This window comes from Cupressus sempervirens, chromosome 5 (assembly GCF_028749045.1).
Source record: "Cupressus sempervirens isolate cs-2001-9-10 chromosome 5, ASM2874904v1, whole genome shotgun sequence".
Classification (NCBI taxonomy): Eukaryota; Viridiplantae; Streptophyta; class Pinopsida; order Cupressales; family Cupressaceae; genus Cupressus; species Cupressus sempervirens.
In genome coordinates this window covers 583,850,483-583,863,490 of record NC_143122.1, presented here as the reverse complement: position 1 = coordinate 583,863,490, position 13,008 = coordinate 583,850,483, and positions in this window count along the sequence as shown.

Genomic DNA, 13,008 nt, shown 5'->3' with positions numbered 1-13,008 from the left:
CCTCATCCAAAGTCTAGACTCTTCTAGAAGATGTCTTTAAACCTAATCCTAATCCCATCCTAACCTTGTCACATTCCCTAAACATGGGTTAAGAATTACTAACCCAAGCCAAAGTTAACAAATATCTCCTCCTTCACCCACCCTCATTAAATGCCATCCACTTGCCTATCCCTAAGCTAATCCTAAACCATCCTAATCCATCCTCTAATCATTTGCATAAGCCTAAGCAAGCTTAAAACCCTCCTAATCAAGTCCAAGTCAAAATTGCTCTCATCACCCTCAAAATATCTCAACCATAAAACTTTATGAAGCCCACTAGGCCATAAATGACTCTTCCAAGCCCTTTTATTGCTCTTACAAGTCATTATGAGGGTCTTTATGAAGATTTTATCCCTTGAGCCTCCTTTGTTGACTCATCCTTCCCCTTTCCTCCATCCTCTGACCATGTGACATGTGTCACTCCTTGATTGGCTGTAAAGAAGCACAATCCATGTGCTCTCCTCTCATGCAATCTGAGCCCTCCATGAGCTTTTTCCCATCCTTGCATCTTAGCCCTCAATCCCTCAAGCCTCTTGCCTATAAATTGGATCCTTCCCTTTGCAAAATAACACAATCCATGAAGTAAAGTCATAATGCCATTTTGAGAAGCCATTTTACATCAAAACCATACGCTCACACCCAAATTCCAACTCCATTTGAAACCCTTTTTGAAGCATAAGCTTGAGCATACATCCTATCTATTTAGACAAAGCTACTCAACAAGAGAGCTTCTCATTGAGAGAGCCCATTAATGGCTCATATTCTCAATTGAGAGTTCATCTTAGTCTATCTTGAAGTTTATGAATTTTGTTTAGTTTGTAGAAGCTTTATTTAAATTTGGTTTCTACTAGCATACGAACATTTCTCATATACAACATGTACTGACATCGAAGGAGTCCATGCCTTGGCATTCCCCTCCTCTCTCACATCAGGGTCTATAGCCCCTACATGTGTGTTTGGTGTATCCTCATCTAATACAAAATGATACTCAGGAAGATTGCCTATGGGACCCACGAAAATATTCTTGCATGTAATGCAAGTATGAGGCACAAAAACATGTGATGAGCTAGCCGATGATGAACTGGCACTAGCATCATCAACACACGGAGGCAGGACTGACCTAGCCTTAGATATCATTAGACTACTTAGCCTATGAATGGCTCTAATGGTCTGAGAGCTAACCTCTATCATAATATCTATATGCTGCACTCGAGGAGGGGGGGAGATATCAATGGGGAGGACAAAAGTGTCAGCTTTCTTCCACTGGGAAGAGGGTCTATCTCGAGGAGCTCCTAGTCCTACACCCATGTTGGGCTTTATGCTCTAATAGTTCACTTTAAGTTTCAACACAAATTCTGCATATAATTTTCTAAGGAAATAAAATGGTATGTCTAAATTTCCATGTGGAGGGATATCAAAGACCATCTACCAACAATCCCAAAAGTTTGCAAATATGGCATCATTTGTGCACCATTTAATCGAAAGTTTAGATTTTTTTGGGTCAACTGGTAAACCCATTTTCGGGTTTACAAAAAGGTTGGCCAAATATTCTTTGCTTATGTTGAGGGCCGCAACCTCATCATAATCTAAATGATCATCAAACATCTCGTGCATTTCATCATGCTAATGAAGAGCGACATTTTGCTAGTTTGTAAGGATTTCAATGTTATCCACTATGGTGTTTAACATGGATAATGTAGGAGCCAATGCGAGTACATTATTATATGTTGCAAACTTCTCAACTTGGTGATATTTTCATTTATCAAATCCTCGATTCGACAAGGGTTTTGCAGGGGTAGAGGATATTTGGTGGATGGTTTTGTGGGGGTACTGGATCGTTTGGTGGGGGGTTATGAGGAATATTATTCCCTGCCTCAATGTCATCATTTTGATCAGCCATTCCTATTGAAATGCAAAATGTAATATATATTTTTAAAAAACCTTAATTTTAACCTTTTTTTTCAAAAAAATCCCAGTTTCAACTAAAACAAACAAAATCATCCTAAAATCTATTGAATTTGAGTTAAATATGAGTTGCAAAAAAAAATGACTTAATATTTGATATCCTATATTCGACCGTATATCCGATCACCCTTGCTAAAAATTGGTCCCAAATAACGTAATAATGGGCCCGCGGGTCTGTGTTTTTTATTTTATGTTGTGCACAGGTATCGGATATCTGATATAATATTGGCTATTTGATATAACATCGAATATCCGATATGCAATATTATATATAAATGTTAACATATAATATCTTTCATTTTTATTATTATATTACATTTTATATATAATATATTACATTATATTATATTTTATATTTTATTATATTATAATTAATATTTTTTATATTATATTTTTTATTTATTATATTAAATTACTATATATTATATTACATTACTATATATTATAATATTAAATATTATATTATATTATTATAATATAATAATAATAATATATTATAGTATAATAATTATAATAATTATATTGTTATAATATTATTTTGCTAATTATCGGATATCCGATATAAGATCAAATATTCGATAATATCGAATATCTGATATCAAATCGAATATCTAATCTCAAATCGGATATCAATAAGGCTCAACCTTACCCTTTAGGTTTGGTACCTAGATAGGTGAAAAAAAGTCAAAGTGGATTTTGAAGCACTTTTAGACGTCTTCAAACTCTACTTTTTTCACATTGCCAATTTTTGGCACACCATGATCCTGGACATACCCACATGTAAGTTTTTTCTTTATTGTGTTATTTTATATATGTACTTATATAATTTAATTACATGTATGTTTGTACTATCAATACCAAATTAGAGAACTTATATCTATTCCTCTTATTTAGGTCTCAATTACAATTTATGCAAATTTAAATGTTAATGTAGATCGAGCATCAACATCATATGCAATTCCACATAGTGAGTATATACAAATTACACATATATTTACATAGTTCAGATACCTCATCTTAATTTATGCATTTATTAAAATGTGTTTTTGTTTTACAATTTTATTTTACAGGACCTCATTTGAAGAGATGTGTTGAAGCATTTTTATATTTTGAGTTCACTTCTATAAATTTATCATTGGCATTGTCTTACATATATTGTGAAATATGTTGTACAAACAAATTTAAAAAGAAGAGTTTACTTCTATTTGAAAGTTAAAGGTGTGCACTTGATACTATAAATTAATTGTCATTTTAAGTAATGATCTCCTATTTTTTTTCCATTACTTTTACATTCAAGCATGTTTAAATTAATGTTTGCTAGAAGTTTCAAATTACTATTGATTGTAATATTAAACCCTTCACTTGTACATGATAATTTAAAGATCATTACTCATTGTATTGATTATATGCTATTGTTATGTTGATAATTGACATGTATGTTTAACCATGTTAACCATGTTAAGTGAGAGGGAGGGAAGGAGGAAGATAGGGAGAGAGAGGGAGGGAGGGATGTGGGGAGGGTTATAATTGCCTATAGTTTATCAGAAAGGGGCCCCATTATGACAACTTAGGACAAATTAGAACCTCTTAGGACCCCTTATAGAACATTAGTTATTATAGTCCTAAAAGTAATCTATTCTAATGTGTCCTAGTACATTCTAATATTTCCAAGAGGTTATGATGGGCCATATGTGGTCATAAGAAACCTTAGGACCCATTATGACTCCTTGGAACCCATTCATACTGTGAATACACTTTATGAACCCTTAGAACACATTAATGATCATAGGATACACTTTAGGGTTGTGATGTGTCCTATTCAATCCTATTTTTTTCCTAAGGAGTTTTAGTGGGTCCTAAGTGGTTCTAGGAATCCTTGAGACTAATTGCAACCTCCTAAGAACCATTATGACCCATTATGAGCCTTTATAGCATATTAGTCATTGTAGGACATCATTTAGAGGTCTAATGTGTCTTAATGAGTCATATGTTCTAAGGGGACATTAGGGATTTTTAGGACCCATTAGTACACATTAGGTCTCATTAGGACACATTAGGGTCCACTCGCACACATTAGGACCCATTAGACCCCATTAAAACCTCTTATAACACATTAACCATTGCAAGACATAGTAATGTGTCCTAAGTGGTCCTAATATCTCACACAGGATCACGATTGGTCCTATGTGGTTTGAAAACCCATTAATATCATTTAGGGTGCATATTATGACCATTTAAAACATATTAAAATCCATTAATTCCTCTTAGATAATCTTAAGGGGCATAAGACACACTAATGGGTTATAATATGCCCTAATGGGTCCTAATGTGTCTTAATGGGTTCTTATGTGTTTTAAGTGATCCCATGACCTTTTCGGACCTATTAGGAACCCTTATAATCCATTTCGGGCCATTAGGACTCATAAGAACCAATTATAACCCCTTTGAACACATTCACCATCATATGATACACTACTATGTCCAAAGGCATTATAATAGTTCCTAAGTGGTTGTAATCAATCCTAATGTTTCCTCTTGGATTTTAAACTATGGTCATAATATATCATGAAGGGTCATAATGGGTACTTAGTGGTCCTAGGACATCTTAAGGTCTATTAGGATCCCTTAGAACACATTAACTATAATAGGACACACAAATGGGATGTTAATGATTATAATGTATCATAAAGGGTCATAATGGATTATAAGTGGCCCTAGGACCCATTAAAAAACCTTATAATATATTAGGACTAATTAGGACACATTAAAACTACCTCAATTAGTTTTTTAATTACTTGGGATGTAAGAAAACCTAAGTCAAAGTTACAAGGAACCATCTAGGTACATGACTTTCCTACGTGCATAATTGTATGAACATACGCACATAGCCTTGATGAGAAAATGTGTGAAAGGAAGGGTATCATCCATCATTTCATATAAAAAACCTTCAATCTTTACCTAAATTTTATAAATTTGAATTTTTAGGATGAAAAATATTTATAATAGTAAGTCAAATTTATTTGTATGAATCTCAATGCATAAATTTGATGTGATATTTATCCAATAATATATTTGATATTAGTACTAATGCTCTATAAATAGTTAAAATTATTGTTCATGTAGCATTTGTACTTTCAAAATGTGTCATATGTTCATGAATAAAATATGTCACAACAAAGAAAATGGTTTGAATACTTAAAACATGATGAAACATAATAATATATACTACATACACTAGCATGATAAGAAGTCATAAAAAAATAGTACAAGGTCTAACATGTCATAACATGATCTATGAAGTCAAAAATACACGTAATATAGCTAATTTTCCTAATACAAAGTGTATTAAAATAAACAATATGTGTGATAAAAACACAATCTAAAGGTGCCAACAAGACCTAATCTATCTGATTGAATGTCCTCTTTACTCCACCTAAAGAGGACTCAAACGGATCATCCTACATAATATGAGTTGTCTCATCATGTGGGACACCCTATGAGGTAGAAGGATCATCTTGTGTAACAGGAGGAGGTGCACAAGGAAAGCTACCAAATGCAACAGCGGTGAGGTCCTGTAATTTACAATACATACATTTTTAAAATTTGATAAAGAGCATATAATGAACTATGTATGTACATAATAAATCACAATACTAACCTCAAAGGATGATGTAGGTACCTCCATCTAGCTAAGTCCTATACTCTTAGCAACACTCATGATGACATAGTCCTAAAATTATGGATACATAAACATTGAGTCAAAATTATATATACATGAATAATTACAAAGTATGTAAACTAAAAGGTACATAATTTGTACACTGCATTTTTTATACACTATAAAAACATGTATATATATCATACCTAAGAAGTCACCACTCTCATAGACGTGTCAATAGGTATGCTAGGAGGATGATCAAAAGATGGAGTCAAAAATAAAATATATCGAGGCTTGTATGGATGAGTACAATCCATCTCATGTTCACAGAATCAAAACACATAAAATATATACATGAGTCAAAATTGTTTAGATTATAAGGTAATAACAATGTACATACATAAAAATAGTACAAATTATTTGTCTTCAGTTAAAAGTTCATACCATATGTATTTGAGGCTATGCCTCAATGGTAACTAGATCAGGACCTCTATTGGAATCAAACTGTGTAGCACCAAACAATCCCTACAAAATTAGATAAAAAGAACATATGAGCTCATGTTATTAAATTTGAGTTTTAATGTACATTTTTATAGTGTAATTAAAAGTGCATATTGTATGGGGGATGCCAATGTCTGTAGGTTTTGAAAAAAGACTATACTACCTCCTAGGAGGAATAGTATCATCTATCCTTTGTTATTTCAAAAGTACAAATTAATATGGTTAATACAATTACACATGTATGTAGAAAGTAAATAATTATATACTTTATATTTAAATTTTAATTAAAATTTTACCTGTTACTCTTGATTGTCTCTGTGCTCTCCCTGCATGAGGTCAACTAATGATGACACATCAATCTCGTCACTACCTTTACCATGGGTAGCATATATGTCATCATCAAAATCAGCACCCTCAGCATAATGGTCATCTTGCACTACATTAGCATCATTATGGGGGCCTCTGCATATGCCTCCATAGCTAGTACAAATATGTCCAAGCGGACAAACATGTGTCGCTTGCATCCACTACTATACTAAATTTCTTGAACGGGCACTCATAGAGGTAGGAGCAAATGAAAATGCTCAATGATGGTGTGGAGTTGGTACAATAGGCATAGGAAGAGCTACAATAGGCTAATGTTGTCTGTAGTTTCTCATTCTATCACTCAACTTTTCCCCAAGCCTATCTTGAGGCATCCCTCCACCAACCCCCTAAAATGATCTAATATCAAAACAATTGAGTTTCAAACCCAATTCAAACTCAGCCCATAGCTTCCTAAGGAAGTGCATGGGCACCTCGTGATTAGTGTATGGTGGATGGTCAAATACTATTAACCACCACTCCCAAAAGTGTGCTGCTATGCATAGATGTGTGCACCATCTAATAGAAATATGAGGCTTCTTCACATTAATCTCCTGACCCATCTTAGGGTTTACAAAATATCTTTGCAAATGTCCTTTACATATTTTGAAGTTATGGACCTCTCTATATGATAAGCCATCAGAATAGAAGGTATACATGTTTTTCCTCCATAATCTAAATGAATCAATATCACAATCCAGATGTTGTATGTAGTGAATGATTCCTTGCATGCTATCTGCAAGGCATAGTAGGTAAGGAGGGGGGTGTGCCTCGCATCTGATAGCCTCAATATCTTGCATGAGGTCATAATGGTTATGCCTCATGCTCTCTTGTATATCATCTATGGTGGGTGATGGAGGAGGACTAGGTGGTCGTGGAGGTCAGGGTGGATGTAGAGGTGGAGATGGAGGGGGCGGAGGCAAGGGTGGGAAAGGGGGAGGAGGTGGTAGTGGGTCTATCAAATATAGTTTGCATATATGTCTAAACAACATAAAAAATGACAAAATTACTATTTAATAAAATTTAAATCTAAAATATCAATTATATAAATCCACAAATGTTTAAAACCATATCATTTAAATAAATAAAGTTAAAGACTTAAGTAAACTTTAATGTTAAGGCTAATTGAACATTATACCAAATTTAAGTCTAATCATAAAATAATACTCCAAAAAACTATATTAATAAATGAACTATATAAATCTAGTTTTGATGTTAGATATGAACTTGTTTTGTCTATGCAAGTTCAAGGGAATATGTTTTTGATATTAAGGAAAAGGATGTGAAAGTGCCCAATAGTTTAACCATTTCTTTGTTAGATTATGATCTAGATCCTAAATGGAATTACTTTATGAAATATATTGTAGTGATTTTATTATTATTAATATTTTACATTGAATGCTAGAGTAGTTATATTCCTATTCTATTTAGTTTTTAAAGTCTTGTTGACAAAAATATTATAGTTATATTTTTTTGTCCTAGACCCCTAACTGACCTTATAGAAAGGGAAAATATATTTTGATACTCCTATAAGATTTTTATTCAACACTATTTATGCATTTATTTAGCCTACTAAACTTGTGAGGAAATGCACAAAATCATTAAGAAATATAAGGATAAGATGAGATAAAAATGAGGATAATTAATATTATGGAAGGAAAGTATGAAGAAATTAGCAGTGGAACTAAGAATGCAACCTCTAATGTGTTGTTTGTTCTAGGGTTGTTAGCCTCAAAATTGTTTCCCTTTTCTATATTCAAGTATCTAGAACAATTTTTATGTACACTTATTTTGTGACATTAGGGGATTGTATTCTCATTATGGATTATATGTTCATCTTAGGATCAAACAAAGTTAAGATTATGGCAACGTTATGGTTTAGAATTTTGTTGTGGTTAGGGATTTCATGATGGCTAAGCTTAAGATTATTATAATGATTATGACTAATGTTAGGGTTTACCTAGGATTATGGTTTTAGTTAGAATTATATTTAGGTTTTAGATATTTATTATGGTGCTATTGTTTAAAGGATATATAATAGATGGCATTAGGATGAGAGTTAATGTTGCAATTAGAATGAAAGCTTAGAGATAGAATTATGATTTTATTTATATTTATTATTATAGTTCATCCTAAATATTATCTGCTAATGCAAACTATAAGTCTAGATCCTAATTCTAATACATGAACCCTATCCCTAACCATAATAATCCTAATTCTAATCATAATACTTAAACTTATGATATCTTCTTTAGTAATTTAAATCTTAACTTATCATTTAACAATTTTTATGAATTGCTAATACAACTTTTCTTCCCTCTAAATCTCTATGTTGGAATGTGTTATATTAATTGCATTTTCTAATTATGACCAAAGTCTTTTTACTATTAGAAAACTTTGTTTTATATTAATCACATCTTTTATAATTAATTTTGGATGCTTAGTTGTTTTCCGCTTGCAAAATTCTCTTGGCTCATCCAAACATTAGCCTCAGTAGTTTCAATGATTAATAAAATATATTTTCCTAATTCTAATTTGTAGGTGGAAGCAACTTCATAAATTATCATTTTTCTTTAGGTGTTTTAATGAGTTGTTGGATATAAACCTTAATTATAAACCTTAATCATAAATCTTAATTATAAACCTTAATTATAAACCTTAAAAATAAATCTAAATATACACCTTAATTATAAAATCTAAATTATAATATTTATCCTATTTATATTCTAGAATTGAATACAATCCTAATACTAGATCGTAATCTTAAATGTTAAACCCTAACCTTATATGTAAATCATAGTTAAGGTCAATATTAGGATTTAACATTTAAGCTTAATAATTTTATTTAGAATTAGGAGAAGGGCTTAGCATTTATGATTATTTTTAGGATAAAGGTTTAGCATTTAGGATAACTTAGTTAGGCTAAGAGTTAAGAATTTAGAATAAAGGTTTAGGATAAGGGTTAGACTTGAGATTACAATTTAAAACTTAATGTCAAGTTTTAATATTTTGTATAATTAGGCGCATGTTTTACCATTTAAAGTACAATGTACCCCTGACCTCTCAAATGATGACCCCACACCTCTATCATGAGAGTCTAATATATTACAATGACTGAAGACCTCTAGAGATTTATTTCCTTCCCATCATGAGAAGGAGAAGATATAGTTGATAGACATACATGTATAGGCATCACTGGACATATTTGATATACATTTGGTTACATATATATGACATTTTATATTTGATGTATGACATTTATTTGATGCATGACATTATTAGACTTATGAAATTATTGGTTAATATATGAAATGTTTGTTCATGTATGACATTATTGGTTATCATAATATATTATGTGTTTATTGATGTATGACATTATTGGTTATCATTTTATATTATATGTTTGTTCATGTATGACATTATTGGTTATCATAATATATTATATGTTCCTTCATGTATGACATAATTGGTTAACATAATATATTATATGTTCATTCATGTATGACATTATTGGTTATCATAATATATTATATGTTCATTCATGTATGACATTATTGGTTATCATAATATATTATATGTTCATACATGTATGACATTATTGGTTATCATAATATATTATGAGGTTGCATGGGTACTTGTACCCACATACCCAAGTATCGGGTACTTGGTGGAGAGCATCATAGCTAAGGACCTTGATTGAGATTTTGGATTATTATTTTTGGTTTTTTATTTCTGTATCATCTCATTTCTTATCAAGCTTAATTCAATGCCTAATCAATTCAAAACTTTGGTAGAATATTGATTAACAATAAACCTTATCACTGTTTAAGAATAAGTTTATCATTTCCAATGTGTCATCATCATATGATTTATGATCTTGTTCATGGTTAAATTTTTCCTTCTCTATTATTTGTTCATAAAGCTTAATTTAATACGTAACCAATTTGAATTTTTGATACAATATTGATCAGCAATAACCATTATCAGTGTTAAAGCAAGAAATTTATCATTTACAATATGTCATTGTCATATGATTTATGATCTTCTTGTTCATGTTTAAAGCCTACCTTCTATGTTATGCATCTAAAAATTTATTATAGATTATTCCTACAAGCATATAACAAATCTAAAATTGAAAACAATACATTAGATTTGCAAACTTTATCACTTTTCTTGATTTGGAAAATCATTGTCATGACTCATAAGTTTAGGTTTTCTATAAATATTAAAGTATAATTAAAAATAAAGTTTGACATACCCAAGTAAACCCATCCCCTATTATAAAAAATAGTTGTAATTATACCCGTACCCATACAAGTACCCTAAGTACCCCAAATATCCCCATCCCCGTGCAACCTTGTATATTGTATGTGGATCTTGGTGTTTTCTATACACCTATGTGGCCTATAGGATCTCTTTCTACTTATAAAATTCACCGACCTTGCCCAACCTCCTCAAATGGAAGCTTTATGTGTGGTAATTTTTAATGAATACAGGATCTAGGACATTGCAGTTGTCAGATAGAAGTTTTATGTTTCATGAGGACCCTTTAATGCATCTAGCTAATTTTATTTTTAGTACCACCCACTGAGAAAATTATTGTGCACCCACTACCATGGGAACAATGCTTAGTTCAGGTTTCTTAATCTCTCCACACAACATTCAAGCCTCTTCCAACCAAAATCATCAGTTAAATTCTATCTGGAAAACATTACTACACCAAAGTTACTATATGGGGAAAAACTCTTCAAACATTTGAGCAGATGCTACAAAAAATTTTTACCCCTACTTTATTTGGGGTCAAGGATAGTGGTTGGAGGACATGCATATTGAGTGGACTAAATGTTAGCAAAAGCATAATTATGAATGACAAAGGCTGAGAACCATACTAGGCTAGAGAAGATGAGGCGAAAATAAATAATAGAATAAGTTAGATTTTAAACTTTAATTGCAATGCATAGTATTATTATCCAAGAGGTACAATCTAAGATGTTGTACATATTGGTGCTTAATCTATTCCCCTAATCTACCACTAAGCTGGCTCCTAGAGAATGGAAAGGCTAGATATGTCACTTTTACTATTTTTAGTTAGCAAATATGTCACGATAGGTGCCACTAGATGTATGTGGAAAGTTTTTAGAAGACTTACATTGTCATGTTTCTCTGATGTGTTATATAGGTGATGATTGTGTTTTTGAGAGATCAATGTTGGGCTTATCTTAGTACGAATAGAGTTATGTATCCCTAAGTCCCCCAAACCCTTGAGAAGCATTAATACCCATTATGTCTAATTGCAAAATGAGACATGGAGATTTCTGAGAAATTTCCACTTTTTCCTACCCCTATCCTTTGGAAGGAACTTGTTGTGCTTCCATCATTAAGAAGAGGGTTTCTCTTATTGGAAAACTTAGATGTTGATTGTTGATGATCTGGTTACCATTGGTTGGGGTGGCACATAGAGGATTGAGTTCAATAAAAAATATAGCCTTTACAACATTGTAGATTTCAATAGAGGTGGTTAGAATGGCATGAGAGTTTTGAATTGAAAATAAGGTGAATAATAACTAGGTAGGAAGATTGAGCTCAAAGGTGGTGTCTAATCCTACTTACTTGGTGATGTTATAGGGCTCACAATGCAATGAACAAGCTTGTGGTGTTTCCTATACTTGGTAGTTATGTTCTACATAATGCTTTGCATATATTATTGTATTTCTTTAATTTGTGTGATGAATTCAATGGCTTTGTCAACTTTTTCTTAAGATAGAGTAATTGATGCTAAGGATAGTATCATAGGATAAGCCCTATCATTCAATTATAGAAGTTGAAATTGGAGTAACATGGAAAGGGTTGTGGTTTTTAGAGTTGGGAAGACCTTTTCCATAGTTTTGCTTTATGAAAAGTAGGCTTCCATCCCATGTGTGCTTCTTGAAGTAGTACATTTGAAGAAGGTGCAATATTAATCCTTTTACCTAAGGAAATAGTTCAACTTTGTGCTCGTCAATGACCAAATTTCCATGTTGGGGTGTCTCAAAAACACAAGGGATGATTAGAGATGATGGTACTTTAACTTCATTAGCAACTCAATAACATAAGCTTCACAAGTCCATATTCAATGGCAAAAACTATAGTTGTTTTTTTGTTATCTAACAAAATTCGCAAGTTGTGAGCATTTAGTATTAGCCATGTTACATCTCCTTAGCATAGGATCTATCTACCCCATGATGAATAGCTATTTTTGAATCACTAATGATTTTTGCCATAATTCACTCACCAATCCATTATGTCAACATACACTGAGAAGGGAAGGTCAATGTTTGATAAAAGATGCTTGCTGATCATCATTTCTATGACTAGGACTTTGTTCTATTCTTCCATTGTTGCCGTTCTATCTACTTAGTATATAATTCCCTCCATGTTTTACACGTGTGTTTACATATTGTTCCAAATCTATCACCATCCTCCTCTCTATTTTGACCTAATTT